The following is a 15371-nucleotide window of genomic DNA, read 5'->3' on the forward strand; positions in this document are numbered from 1 at the left end:
AGTGTCATTGTATATAAGCATACTCACTTTCACATATCAGATGTTAATAGTAGAAAAGAATATCATATATTTGAAGGTACACACTTATGTTCGGACAGGCAAACATCATCATAAAAGGATATATTGTTGCTTTGTAGACTTCCGCAAAGCATTTGACACAATCCCACGGGCCAGGCTGATGGAAAGACTACAGGATATTGGAGTACCACATGAGATGCAATGGAGGATATATGCCTTGTACGAGACGGTGATGGGCCGAGTTAGAGCACCTAGAGGGCTGTCAGATGCAGTTATGAGTACTATTGGCGTGAAGCAGGGGTGCCCTCTCTCTCCCACACTATTTGGCATATACATTGATGAGCTCTCAGAGTATATCAACATGATAGGAGGACCCGGAGTCAACCTAGCAGGAGTGTTGATACCCATACTGCTCTATGCAGATGATGTAGTTTTGATTGCAGATTCTCCGGAAGGATTACAAAGACATTTAGATGCGCTACATGCTTTTTGTGAGGACAGGGATCTAACAGTAAACCTTGGGAAAACCAAGGTGATGGTATTTAATACTACACAGGCTTGGGTGACGCGCTCAGCACAACAGTTCACTTTCAAAGGTGAGACAGTAGAGCAGGTACGATCTTATGTGTACCTCGGGGTGATCTTTTCTGGTCCACAATTTTCACTGAGAGCCGCGATTGATGCCAGATTGGATAGAGGCTATGCAGCTTTGCGGGCACTAGAGAGACAGTGTGCACATGTACAGTTTCAAGAGCCACGCACAAAATTATGGTTGTTTGAGACATTGGTGGTGCCCACATTATTTTACGGTGCAGCTATATGGGGCCCCAGTGTAGGGGGTGCAACTGAGTGGAGGAGATTGGAAAGGCCATTAGTGACATTGATTGCCGCATGATCCGGAGCAAGCCATCTGTACCACATCCGATAATACGAGCTGAATTAGCAGCTTCTCCACTAGTGACTGAGGCTCTCTTCCAGGTAGTAACTTGCATACATAGATTGTGGGATCTACCTGGCTCCAGATATGCACGGTTGGCTATGATATCATCCAGGCAACTAGCAAAGGAGGGTCGAACATGGTGCTGGTACACTCAGCTACAGAGATGCTTTGTCGAGCATGAGTTGACAATGGATGCACTCCCACCCTTTCAATACAGTTTGGATTGTCCCAAGTTAGACCTGTCTCGCCATGACCGAAACAAGATCATTAGAGCTGATATTGTCAAGTTGGAGACTGAGAGAACCTGGACTAGACCACATGAGCCCTTAGGGAAGAAGATGGCATACTACCAAAGCCATTTTCTTCATTTATCTTCAGATGAACTTATAGCCAGGCCAGCATACATGGACACACACCTATCTCACGGGCTACGTAGTATTATTGGCCAAATTCGAACCTCATCACATCAGTTGAGAATAGAGACAGGGAGATACACCCACACAGCCCCTCAGGATCGGATATGTCAGTTATGCCAGCAGGAGGAGGAGACAGAGGAGCATTACGTATGTAGATGCACGCTATATTATGAAATCCGAGGAAGATACCAATGTCTATTCAGAAAAGGATTTGGCCCACTCCGTAGGGTGATGGAGTACGAAGATAAAAAATGCTTGGGTTTGTTTTTATCAGAGCTCAAGCGACATAGAGAGACTTTGTTGGGAGACAGACAACCGAGACCAGCCCCACCCAGGCAAAGTACACTCAGAGACTTCTTCACTGCCAGCACCTCAGCTAGTTTTATGCCCTCCCCGCCATCAGAAACCCCTGGTGCCACCACCACCTTATCACACACAGGCAGATTGCCACACTCTAGTGGTGTGATTTTGGACCGAGCCATCGCCATATCCAGGTCATGGAGGCCCAGGCTCCCAAGACCCCGTGCCCGGCACCCATATCTTCATCGGATCCGTGCCATCATTGCCAAACACAGGAAACGTGTGGCACCGAGTTATGAGATCCTAGAGCTGCCCATGATTGGGATTTTTGACATAAGAAGAGTGCAACCCTTTTATTGATTAGCTTTCTGTCTATGCTGATCAATTGGTACTTTTAGTAAATACTTGCTTGGTATTTCATTAGTTTTGGGTCACTTGCAGTCCCTCTGACTGTAAGTACCTTTAGTAGCTCTCAGCCTTCAGCTTATTTATTTTGTTGTTCTCTTTAATGAGACAACACTAGCAGATGTATCAACTGTTTTAGTCTCATAGGCCGTTTGGCCTTTTAGAGACGTTAATATATATCTATCTCCCTCTCTCCCCCCCCCTTCGGTGTACAGGGGCGCAAAGCAACCGCACCGTCTGCGCTGCGCAGCAGCAGCAGGGTTGCAGGCAGCAGCTCCAGGGCTGGGGTTGCATGGCAGCATCTCTAGGTCTCGCACACATGGCAACCAGTAGGGTCACCACCAGCAGTGATTGCAAAAAAGATAGAGCACTACTGCCTTTATAACTACTGCAATCTCTTCCATATACTCACCCCCTTCCCCAAACACCCGACACCATGTACTCCCTCAACCCTACAGGTCTTCATCCCGGACGAGTTCAAAGTAAACACATCATCCAAAAGAGGTCCTGCTGATGGCAATGGCAGATCAATCCACTCAGAGTATAAAACTTCAACATGTACATCATTACCCAAACTCAATGCTCTGCACAGATAGACCCAATTCCAAGATCAAGTACATGAATATTCAGTTTCTTGTTTTTTAGTATTTATATCCACTCATCAAACTCAACATCTGTACAAAGACTCATCCAGAAAAATCCTTCTAGAAGGTCTTCCATTGCTGGTAACACAACACCCTGCCACTCTTCATCATTTACATACAACAGCACGTGCCACACACCTTGTGCTTCAAAGTTGAGGATTTCTTCAAACTGAGAGTTCCAGCTGAAGCACACTGTATCATATTGTGATTCTACCTCCAAACAAAAATACATTTTTTTGTTTTTTTCATTTCCTCCAGTAACTCCTCTACTGGTATCCCTCTATCTCCTTCCACAAAAATATCTACAAAATCAAATTCCACACTCAAATTACTCTGATGTGATATCTACACTCTAGTCTTAGAAAAAGATATCTACACTCTAGTCTTAGAAAAACTCATATTCTGGTATCATATCTATCTCATAAAACAGATCTCTAGGCCACTGGGGGTTCCTGGGAAACTCCAGTCCTGCAGCTACCTCATCTGTTATCTGTAGAATAAGAATCCACCCCTCCTCTGTGACTTCATTATATATTACTTCATACTGCACATGTCGGGATACAATAATTGCCTCCACCCTGTGCTTCATCTCAAACACCAAAAACATTTTTCTACTTAGATCCCTGGTCTGGAAGACTCTTTGGTCGGAGAATGACTGCAAGCACTAGTCCCTGCTGCCCCTGGCTTCTTAGTCATCAAATGATCAACTGCCTTGTATGCTCAGAACCACCACCCTCTGAAGTAAACAAAAATTCCCAAAACAAACTCAATTTCTCGTGTTCATGGCCTATACTATGAGGAGCATAGATCATTGACAGGGCTAAAGACCAGCTTCCAGCACTCCTGGCTAAGGCCCCTCTACCTCTAACTTGCAACTATTGCAAGCCCATGCATCAAGCGCCAACCTCGTCCAGCTCTTCATCGCCAACACGCACACCACCGTGACCTTCCTTCGACCTTAGTTGATCAACCCATGCACTACCTACAACTTCACTGTCGTGCAGCTCTGTACGTAAGCCCTTCTCGAGTCAATTCGCAAGCAATGAGAAGGGCCTTAATCACCCACTGGGGATCGCGACCTCCATCAACTCCTTTGCTCTTGCTCACAGAATATTTCACGTCGCCAGCAGTCCTTCAGAGGATTTAAACCAGCCCATACATCCTTCGTATCAGCTCACGCGCAAACAACTTCCGTCCTGACTATGGAGTAACCTTGTTCAGCTAACTACAAACAGATCGCCATCTCTGGGAACCTCCAGTGCAAAGGTCTTCTCAGCCTCACCAGGCATATGCTTGGCTAAAGCTTTTCTACAGTCAGCCTTGAAGCAAGCGTGTACCCCGAATTAGCGTCAACCCATACTTCCTTTGCTGCAGCACCCCCGTCGCTCGTCATTTACGATCATCTCTTACACGATGACCCAACACAGCTACTTACTCTGACTCAAACACACAGAGCTCTTCCCCGGCTCTTGTAAGGCTCTCCCACTACCCATCCTTCCAACAAGCTCGCTGTTGCGCCCACCGTCACCTAGCTCTCCCTCTGTCATCCCTCCATCCTCCCACAGTCGGGATGGCCTCCCCCGAAGCTCTCTTCCTCGTAGTCCTCCTATTCACCGAACCCGCTTCCCCTCCCGACCTTGCGCCCCTACGAGCCTCCCTCCTCCGAATTCAATTCTCCTCCCTTTAGAAATCTCCACACCCCCGACGCTTCCAACCCCCCCGTGAGGAATTTGTCAACCCACATTCCTCTTTTCAGATTCACGTAGAGGGCTACGTGTGCTTGCATGGCCACATCACGTTCCACGTAGCTTCTTAAGATCTATGCTTTTTTACCCGTCTCAAATGCACACCGAAAAAAACTCCACCCCAAGCACTTGCACGCTGAATATGCAGAACCTGCAGCAACAATTGCTGATGGAGGCAGAATATTATTTCGTTGAAAGGTGTCAACCATCCTTGGAAGCCACTCTTCTTTTTGCTCCCTATGTCCCAACCTTCCATGGCCTCCAAGACCCCACGTGAGCATTCATACACTTCGAACTTTTCCAAATGTTCTTCGATGTCTATTCTGTCTACCACCACAAGTGAGTGACCAACACCACAAGCAACACTAAGAACATCCATGCCCTCCAAAAGGTCTGCCTTCTTTGCATTAGCTGATGATTTTGGACCTGTGGGGCCGTATCCAAGCTCACCATACGAAGCCTATCCCCAGCTTATACAAGACTTGTCTGCACGTTCACTGCACTTCATCATTTCCCAAAAGGCCCCATAAAAGTATCTACCATCTCAAGAAAACATATACATCAATGTAGAATCTTTTATAAGAGTGTCCATACCTCAAAGCCACCACCAACTAGCTATGTACATAGCTATGCACCTACCCATCAGCATGCAACAAATGAAAAGCATATTTACATCTTTATCCACACATCTCTAGCAACCCCTTTCTTCTCCTGCAACATTCATGTCCAGCAGTGAGCCGAGAAGAGATGAAAGATCCAAATTTTCTTCTTCTTCACTTTGCACTGACTTCCACCGGTTCTGCCATAGCTCATTATCTTCATGATCCTCCTCTTTCAGTGCTACCATTAACCGTGCAAAGTATTTCTTCAACCGGACACCATTGACTCTTTTTTTATGTTTCTTACCATTTAAATCAGTCAATTGATAAGTTGCATGTTCAAATTTCTTCTCCACTCGGTATGGACCTTCCCACTTGGTTTGAAAAGCAGCATGAAATGTACTATCCAGTTTGCTATTGTATCTGAGAACTAAGTCTCCATTTTCAATTTCTTTTTTCTTAATTTTTTTTTTCCAACTCTTGTCTCCGCATTTGCACTCTGACATAATGCTCAAAAGCCAAATCCCTGTCTAATTGCATCAACTGCAGTGCCAGTAATCTCTCTCTATAACTGCATATCCTTCTTCAACCAAAAATTTCAAAGTTGGTATTTCCACATCCAATGGCAATATTGCTTCTTTCCCATACACCAAATGAAAAGGATAAAATTGAGTGTTATGCTTCACCGCTACCCTGTATGCCCACAAGACTTGATTCATCTCCAAGTTCCAATTTTTGGTATGGCTTCCCGTCATTTTAGTCATCATCAATTTGAAATCTCCATTAAAATTCTCATTCAACCCATTACACTGAGGGTAATATGGAGTGATGTACTAATGATTTATATTCAGCTTACTGCACAAGTAATCCGTCACTTCTCCTCTGAATCCCGGACCATATCTAAAAGTAACTCCAGGGGAATTCCAAATCTGCAGCATATGTGTTCATATATAAAATCAGCAACCCCTTTGCTATCCACTCTCTTTACTGCCTTCACCTCTGCCCATTTTGATAAGTACTCCACTGCGGTCAACATATAACATTTCCCTCTGGCAGTTCTGGATAGAGGACAAACTGCATCTATTCCCCATCTCTCAAAAGTATCATAAACCAGCATAATATTTCTCGGCTCCATTTTAAGCATTCTTTTTCCCATCCTCTGACATTCATGGTAGGATCTACACCAATGCTGCACATCCTTCTGTATTGAAGGCCACACATAACCCTCCAGAAGTATTTTCTGCAGTGTAATCTTAAAAGCATAGTGTCCTCCACAAGCTCCTTCATGACTGGATGACAGTATGTAATATATCTCTTCTCTCCAAGGCACTCTCCTCAAAATTTGATCAGCCCCTCTCATGTAAAGCTCATCATCAATCATCATATAATGTCTGCTCTTCCGTATGAAGTGATATTTCCGACTCTTCTTAAGCTCCTAAGGTAGATGTCCAGTAAGTAAGAAATCCACTATCTGAGCCAAGAATTCTCTCCCTCTGTACCGTGGATCTTCAAGCCTTGCTATCATTGGGTTTTGATCACTCATCTCCTAAGCTAATTCATGTGCCATTTGATTATCCTCCCTTCGCACATGCTGGATATCCCATGCTGTAAATTGTTGAAGCAGCCTTCTTACTTTGGCTAGATACCCTCTCAACCTCGGGTTTCTTGCTTGCCAACTTCCCAGGACCTACTTTACAACTAGTAGAGAATCTCCCTTGATCATTATCTTCTGAATTTTCAGCTTAAGTGCAGCCAGCAACCCCTAATATAATGCTGCATACTCCGCCTCATTATTACTTCCAGCTTCCAGATGAACTCCCTCTTTCTGAATCAGCTTGCTCTCTGAATCAGTAATCACATAGCCTCCATTAGCTTGATGTAAACTCTTCCTGTATGAGCCATCAAAATGCAAGATAGATGTTCCTGGAATGATAGCATGCTCCTCCTTATCTATCTTCTTCTCCACTTCCTTCACCAAAATGGGACCCTCTTTGTATGTTAACAGATCTGCCAGTGTGGCTCTGGAAGTGCTCTCCACCAGAAATGAGAAAGTATATTCTTGTAGCTCAACCAACCACTTCATCATGCTTCGAGAAAGTGTTGAATTATTAACAGCCTGAGGCAATAAAGGATAGCAAGTCAAAACCACAAATGGCTTCGAGATAAGTTATGCCCTGAATTTCCTGCAAGCATACACCAAGCTTGATAGAATTAGCTCTGCCTCTATATATCTTCTCTCTGCTTCTGTTTTTACTCTGCTAGCATAATATACAAGCCTCATGTGTAGGGACTCCTCCCCTTTCTGCAATAAGATAGCTCCCACAGCATCTGGTCCAAATGAAGGGTTCACATAAAAGGTCTGAGAGAAATCTGGAGCTTTCACACAAGCAATCTCTCCCAACACTTCCTTCACTCTATTGACCCCTGCTTCACAATCCCCACTCCATTGCAGAGATTCTTCTTTCATAGCTTGTTGCAAAGGATACAACAGCTGAGAGACTAAATGTATGAATCTTGTCATATACTTCACTTTCTGCACAAAAGTCTGCAACTGTTTAGATGTAGAGGGAGCTGGAAGTAAGATAAGGGCTTTCACCTTCTTTGGATCATGTTCAATGCCATTTTGAGATACTACATGTCCCAATAATTTCACTTTGGAGCATCCCAAATGACACTTCCGTGGATTGAATTGTCCTCCTGCTTCATCCATTCAGTGGAACACTTGATCCAGCCTCCATGCATGCTCTCTCTTGGAACTGTACACACATATATCATCTAGAAATGCTCTCACAAATTTATCAATGAAAGGGGCTAACACTTCATCAGTATTCTCCTGATACCATGCCGGTGCATTCTTCAATCCAAATGGCATTACTCTGTAACAAAAGCAACCCCAGGGTGTGATGAATGTAGTTTTTATTTGACCTTCCTCTGCAATTGAAATCTGAAAGTATCTAGAATATCCATCACACACACTGTATTTCTCATACCCTGCAACTCTATCCAATATATCATCAATAAAAGAAAGAGGATAATGATTGCTTTTTGTTACCGCGTTGAGAGGTTTGAAATCAATGCATACTCTCCATCCTCCTGTGTGCTTAGGAATGATTACCACTGGACTGCCCCAATCTGAATATTCCACTGGATAAATTAGCCCCGCCTTGAGCAACTTATTTAACTCTTCTCTCAGCACAGGCAAAAGCTCTCTGTTTGTCCTCCTTAATTTCTAAAAAACAGGCCTGCTACCTTCTTTTAGCTCAATGTGCATTGGCTCACATCTGAAACCCTAGATCTCTTCATGTCAGGTAATAAATAGCTGAGCATACTGACGAATGACCTTCATATACTCCTCCTCCTCCACTTCTTCTAGACTGGAATTCAGCATGGACAGCAATATCTCTTCTCTCTCTGTTTGGGAAGGTGGGGGTTGCATCAAGTTATCCATATCTTCAAGCTTACTCTCCTCCTTAGCTTCTTGTATCTCTGCTGCTTGCAATTCATATGCATCAGACTCCTTCAATAGAAATGATACTTGCCCCTCCTCAAATGTAGTACTTTCTTCTTCTGTCTCACTGTCTAACTCCTCTTCCATGCTTGTTTCTTCTGCTTCTTCTTCTATTTCTCGTCTGCTGCTCATATCAAATTTCTTGGCTTTTCCCTTCTTATTATGCACTGTAATTGTACCCATCTTCCAGTTTGGTATTGCTCCCACCTGTCTGAACCAAGGTCTGCCCAAAATCAGCGGGTATGCTCCCAAACCAGCAGGCATAATGTGGCAATTAATGCAACATGATACTCCAAAAGCATCCACTACTACTCCTGTGCATATACCCAGACACTTCACCTTCACATGGTTTGCCAATCGGAGCCTAAAATCTGAATGTGCATTCAATTTTAGCCCCAACCTCTCCATACATGCCTGAGTCATGACACTTATCTGTGCACCGCCATCAACATATGCCTCTCCAACACTCATACTCCACACCATGCATCCACTGCAAGGCATAAATCTGGAAGATTTCCACGGACATCATCTCCGTTTCTCCTCTCGTAGGCTCCTGCTCATTACTTTTTATGGGATTAGCCAACTTCTTCCATTCTCTCTTGAGCTTAGGGCACAAACCAAGTAACTGTGCAAAAGTTATATTGGCTGTCCTCCCCTTCAAATCATTCATCAGTGTGTATTCCTCCTGTCCTTGACCCATATACAAATCTGAAGTTTTGTAATGTTTCCTGGGCCTCCGACTTTTCTTTTTAGGAGACTGAGGGCTGAGATCAAACTCCACATGCTTTCCTTTTTTTGCAGAGTGTCCATTTTCTCCTATTGCACTACTTGTTCTCTTTGCCACTGGCACGATCTCTGGAATAGTCTCCACTTTGATCAGGTTGATTGCCTTCCCCTTTCCTTTATCTTCCCATTTGACTCCACTGGTAGAGGGTTGATTCAAATCCTTCACTTCCACATTAAAGTCTCATGACCTTTCATTTGTCTTATGCATTATAGGATACACTTCTCCACCTACTCTTGCTGGTTTATCACAATGAGGGCTGATATGTCCCCACTCTCCACAGTTCCAGCACTTCACATTGCTCATGTATCCCCGTCCTCTATCTACTCCAGCTGAATTTCCTTCACTCCCAGCCTGTACATCTCTCCTGTTATTTTGCACACCTTGGCCTCTTCCTCTTCCTGCAGTCTCCATCCAATTCAGGCTAAGTGACTTCATAAGCTCTACAGCATCATGCAAGTCCTTTTTCAGGGAGCCATCCTGCATAGGAACAAACACTGGCTCTCTTTCTGCATAATTTTTTATTACTTCTGGACTTCCAATCAGATGCTTAGGCTCTTCTTGCATGCCAAGCTGCCTCAGTCTTTGGATTTTCCATTCCTTCTCCCTGGCCACTCTGACAGCATCCTTAAAACATTCCAGATTCTTCAGCTCCACTTTCAATCTGAGTGTAGGCTTTAGGACAGCTATGAAACGATCACGCTTGATCATTTGAGGTGGTATCTCTGGAACAAGAGCTTCACACCATAAACTCCATAACCTTCCAAATTGGATTAGATACTAATTCACATCTTGCCCTTCCTCCTGCCTCACCTTGCACAGCTCTTTCCAAACTTCATTAGGGCTTCTGGCTTGTGCAAACCGTGCAAGGAAAGCCGCTCTCACCACTGTATACTCCGGATTTTGCTGTTGAGGATGAGCAGTCCTGAAGGTAGCAACTTGAGTCTGCAACCATGCTTTTGCATCTCCCTGCAAGCAATAATTCAAGATCTGAAACAAAATCTCAGGGGTTGCCCTATCTTTCATAAATGCTGTAAATTCCATCTTTTCCGGGAATTTTACTGCATTCTCATATGGCATCCCCCAGTACTCTGGGAAGTCTTGTGCCATCCTCACAATCCTTCAACTACCACACCCTGGCCTATCTCAACCACAACAAAACTGGAAAGCAACAGCAGACACACTACTAAAGAAGCTCACTATGCATCCGAAGAGCATTCTTTTTCCTGCGGGCAAGCACTTTCAAAGCTCTCTGCACTACGGCACGGAGTCAGATCACACATAACTGGACTTCAATGCATCTGTCCTTCCTGTGACCACACTCTCCACACCATTCACACTGTATCACTCTCATGTGTGGATTTCTCCCCATTGCTTGCAACACAGCTCAGAACATCTGCTCTTTCAGTCTTGTAAACCGAAGTGAACCTCCTTCGTGGAGGCACCAAAAAGATGATTACAAAAAAGATAGAGCACTATACTGCAATCTCTTCCATATACTCAACCCCTTCCCCAAACACCCGATACCATGTACTCCCTCAACCCTGCAGGTCTTCATCCCGGACAAGTTCAAAGTAAACACATTATCCAAAAGACGTCCTACTGATGGCAATGGCAGATCAATCTACTCAGAGTATAAAACTTCAACATGTACATCATTACCCAAACTCAATGCTCTGCACATATAGACCCAATTACAAGATCAAGTACATGAATATTCATTTTCCTGTTTTTTAGTATTTATATCCACTCATCAAACTCAATATCTGTACAAAGACTCATCTAGAGAATTTCTTCTAGAAGGTCTTCCATTGCTGGTAACACAACACCCTGCCACTCTTCATCATTTACATATAACAGCAGGTGCCACACACCTTGTGCTTCAAAGTTGAGGATTTCTTCAAACTGAAAGTTCCAGTTGAAGCACACTGTATCATACTGTGATTCTACCTCTAAACAAAAATACATTTTTTTGTTTTTTTCATTTCCTCCAATAACTCCTCTACTGGTATCCCTCTATCTCCTTCCACAAAAATATCTACAAAATCAAATTCCACACTCAAATTACTCTGATGTGATATCTATACTCTAGTCTTAGAAAAACTCATATTTTGGTATCATATCTATCTCATAAAACAGATCTCTCGGCCACCGACTCTTGGAAAACTCCAATACTGCAGCTACCTTATCTGTTATCTGTAGAATAAGAATCCACTGCTTCTCTGTCACTTCATTATATATTCCTTCATACTGCACATGTCGGGATACAATAATTGCCTCCACCCTGTGGTTCATCTCAAACACCAAAAACATTTTTCTACTTAGATCCCTGGTCTGGAAGACTCTTTGGTCGGAGAATGACTGAAAGCACTAGTCCCTGCTGCCCCTGGCTTCTTAGTCATCAAATGATCAACTGCCTTGTATGCTCAGAACCACCACCCTCTCAAGTAAACAAAAATTCCCAAAACAAACTCAATTTCTCTTATGTTCATGGCCTATACTATGAGAAGCATAGATCATTGACAGGGCTAAAGACCAGCTTCCGGCACTCCTGGCTAAGGCCTCTCTGCCTCCAACTCGCAACTATTGAAAGCCCATGCTCTCAAGCTCCAACCTCGTCTAGCTCTTCATCACCAACACGCACACCACCGTGACCTTCCTTCGACCTTAGGTGATCAACCCATGCACTACCTACAACTTCAGTGTCGTGCAGCTCTGTACGTAAGCCCTTCTCGAGTCAATTCACAAGCAATGAGAAGGGCCTTAATCACCCACTGGGGATCGCGACCTCCATCAATTCCTCTACTCTTGCTCACAGAATAATTCACGTCGCCAGCAGTCCTTCAGAGGATTTAAACCAGCCCATACATCCTTCGTATTAGCTCACGCGCAAATAACATCCGTCCTGACTATGGAGTAACCTTGCTCAGCTAACTACAAACAGATTGCCATCTCTGGGAACCTCCAGTGCAAAGGTCTTCTCAGCGTCACCGGGCATATGCTTGGCTAAAGCTTTTCTACGGTCAGCCTTGAAGCAAGCGTGTACCCCGAATTAGCGTCAGCCCATACTTCCTTTGCTGCAGCACCCCCGTCGCTCGTCATTTACGATCATCTCTTACACGATGACCCAACACAGCTACTTACTCTGACTCAAACACACAGAGCTCTTCCCCGGCTCTTGTAAGGCTCTCCCACTACCCATCCTTCCAACAAGCTCGCTGTTGCGCCCACCGTCACCTAGCTCTCCCTCTGTCATCCCTCCATCCTCCCACAGTCGCGATGGCCTCCCCCGAAGCTCTCTTCCTCGTAGTCCTCCTGTTCACCGAACCCGCTTCCCCTCCCGACCTTGCGCCCCTACGAGCCTCCCTCCTCCGAATTCAATTCTCCTCCCTTTAGAAATCTCCACACCCCCGACGCTTCCAACCCCCCCGTGAGGAATTTGTCAACCCACATTCCTCTTTTCAGATTCACGTAGAGGGCTACGTGTGCTTGCATGGCCACATCACGTTCCACGTAGCTTCTCAAGATCTATGCTTTTTTACCCGTCTCAAATGCACACCGAAAAAAACTCCACCCCAAGCACTTACACGCTGAATATGCAGAACCTGCAGCAACAATTGCTGATGGAGGCAGAATATTATTTCGTTGAAAGGTGTCAACCATCCTTCGAAGCCACTCATCTTTTTGCTCCCTATGTCCCAACCTTCCATGGCCTCCAAGACCCCACGTGAGCATTCATACAGTTCGAACTTTTCCAAATGTTCTTCAAAGTCTGTTCTGTCTACCACCACAAGTGAGTGACCAACACCACAAGCAACACTAAGAACATCCATGCCCTCCAAAAGGTCTGCCTTCTTTGCATTAGCTGATGATTTTGGACCTGTGTAGCCGTATCCAAGCTCACCATACGAAGCCTGCTGTCCCCAGCTTATACAAGACTTGTCTGCACCTACACTGCACTTCATCATTTCCCAAAAGGCCCCATAGAAGTATCTACCATCTCAAGAAAACATATACATCAGTGTAGAGTCTTTTATAAGAGTGTCCATAGCTCAAAGCCACCACCAACTAGCTATGTACATAGCTATGCACCTACCCATCAGCATGCAACAAGTGAAAAGTATATTTACATTTTTATCCACACAGCGGCAGCCCCTAGGTCGCAGCAGAACAAGAGGGCTTTCAAAGCAGCCTCCCTTCCGCCTCTCTCACCTTGAGTTGGGGTGATCCCCCATTGCTGCTCAGGGGTTACATAGCTTGGGGGGGGGGGTAAGCTATAGTTCAAGGCCATTATGAATAGGAAACCCACCATTTTGACTCTAGTAGTAAAAATGACTCCAAAGAAGCTTTCCTACACTGCCATAGCTTCAACGCCCTCCCCCTATGACTTGACCTACCACAAATTTCAGAGCAAGCTTGACCCATAGGAGAAGATCTACTTCCTGCAGCAGCAGCAAGAACTCAGAGATGCCAAGCTCCAAATTGCCACTCTAGAGAGGAAAGTTTAGACATTAACAGCAAGGGGGGAAGTAATTCAAGAGGTCTTGCAGCAATGTAGTACACCTGCACCACAACCTATGAAGCAAATAGTTACCACCTAGCTCAAATCTATGAAGCAAGAATTTACAGCAACTGTGAATAACAAGATTAACAAATGTGATGTCTACAAGGAGGCAAAACAGCAAGAAACCAGGGCTGCTAATAATCGGGTTATACACCTAGGAGGGCTGCCTGAGGGTTGGACTATAGGAAATGGAAGCATAGAAACAAAGATTTACCACCTCAAGGAGATAATCCCCAAGATTGAGTGAGATTCAGAAGACATAGTTTAAGTCCTCCAAAAGGGGCACAAGAAAATGTAGTCTTTCAAGATAGGATAGGAAGGAGCAAGGTTCTCAAACAAACTAACAAGCTGAGATGTACCCGGACGTGGATTTTAGAGGGGCTCAACCTGACTCAGCTCAAGGCAAGAAATGCAGGATTGACTAGAGTAAAGGAAGCTCAAAAGGAAGTGGGCTGTTTATCGATATGGAATAGCACTAAACAGAGACATCAAATCTAGACCAAAAGACTCTCAGTCTTAAAATGATGTAATAAAGGCCTCTTCATAGTAGGACTGGAATATAGTAGTGTGCTATAATAAACTCAAGCTGAGATTCCTTGTACACTCCTCGTCTCTCTTTCACTCAGAGATATAAAAGCTTTTTGGATGTGTGCACTTTGTCCTATAGGTTTGTGAGGCTTTCGAAAGATGTTAATATAAGTCTCTCTCTCTCTCTCTCTCTCTCTCTAAATCCCTAGAGAGGGACGAACATGCAAAATCTGGTCGACAGGGGAGGTAGAAAAATGAACAACATGTGCTAAGATGCACAGCCTATGCACACATCAAAGAAGGATATGAGAATACCAAAGGAATTCTGAAAAATCTATTGGAACAGCCAGCCAAAAATCTAGGAAGCTACCTAAAAGAAGTTTTGAACACCATCACAAGGTACTTGGGCTAGCACACAAGCTAGCAGCACAAGTACTAAATGCATAACAATTTTGTAAGGATTTCATTGGATTCCTAAAGGGTCTCACACAAACTTTAATACAATCATATCATATCATCTCTCTCTCTCTCTCTCTCTCTCTCTCTCTCTCTCTCTCTCTCTCTCTCTCTCTCTCTCTCTAACTTCCTTAATAGACTCTTCTCAGAGCTCATTCATTGAGTTCTTCCAACCAGACCATGCGGACTCCCACACCACTAGGCCCCGCTGTGATCGTGACACAGAGCCAGCAACACGACAATGCTCAGATAGAGGGTTGATGCACATATTGCACTTGGGAATATTCCTTCCCTGTTCAGAGTTAGGGCTCCACCGACAAGGGTCACTATAGCCCTTATCAGACGCAGAGCTACGAGCAGGAGACGACACAGGACCATGTCCGCGGACCAGCCTCCAGCACTCTATCTCTGACTTTATACCTTCACTACCTCATCCCCCTCGACGGATGTTGGTGTTGTGTAGA

The 15371-nt window shown here is 44.5% G+C and overlaps 1 protein-coding gene and 1 pseudogene across 3 annotated transcripts in view; one reads left to right on the plus strand and one right to left on the minus strand.

Annotated features, from left to right (window-relative positions):
* The window catches only part of LOC147900802 (uncharacterized), a 72624-nt gene that overhangs the window by 30742 nt on the left and 26511 nt on the right, over positions 1–15371 (minus strand). The window lies entirely within an intron of this gene.
* LOC147900803 (uncharacterized) lies at positions 215–4070 on the plus strand (annotated as a pseudogene).

The sequence above is a fragment of the Dipteris shenzhenensis genome, chromosome 6, assembly GCF_047967505.1.
Source record: "Dipteris shenzhenensis isolate YYH24624 ecotype China chromosome 6, Dip_SZ_1.0, whole genome shotgun sequence".
NCBI lineage: Eukaryota > Viridiplantae > Streptophyta > Polypodiopsida > Gleicheniales > Dipteridaceae > Dipteris > Dipteris shenzhenensis.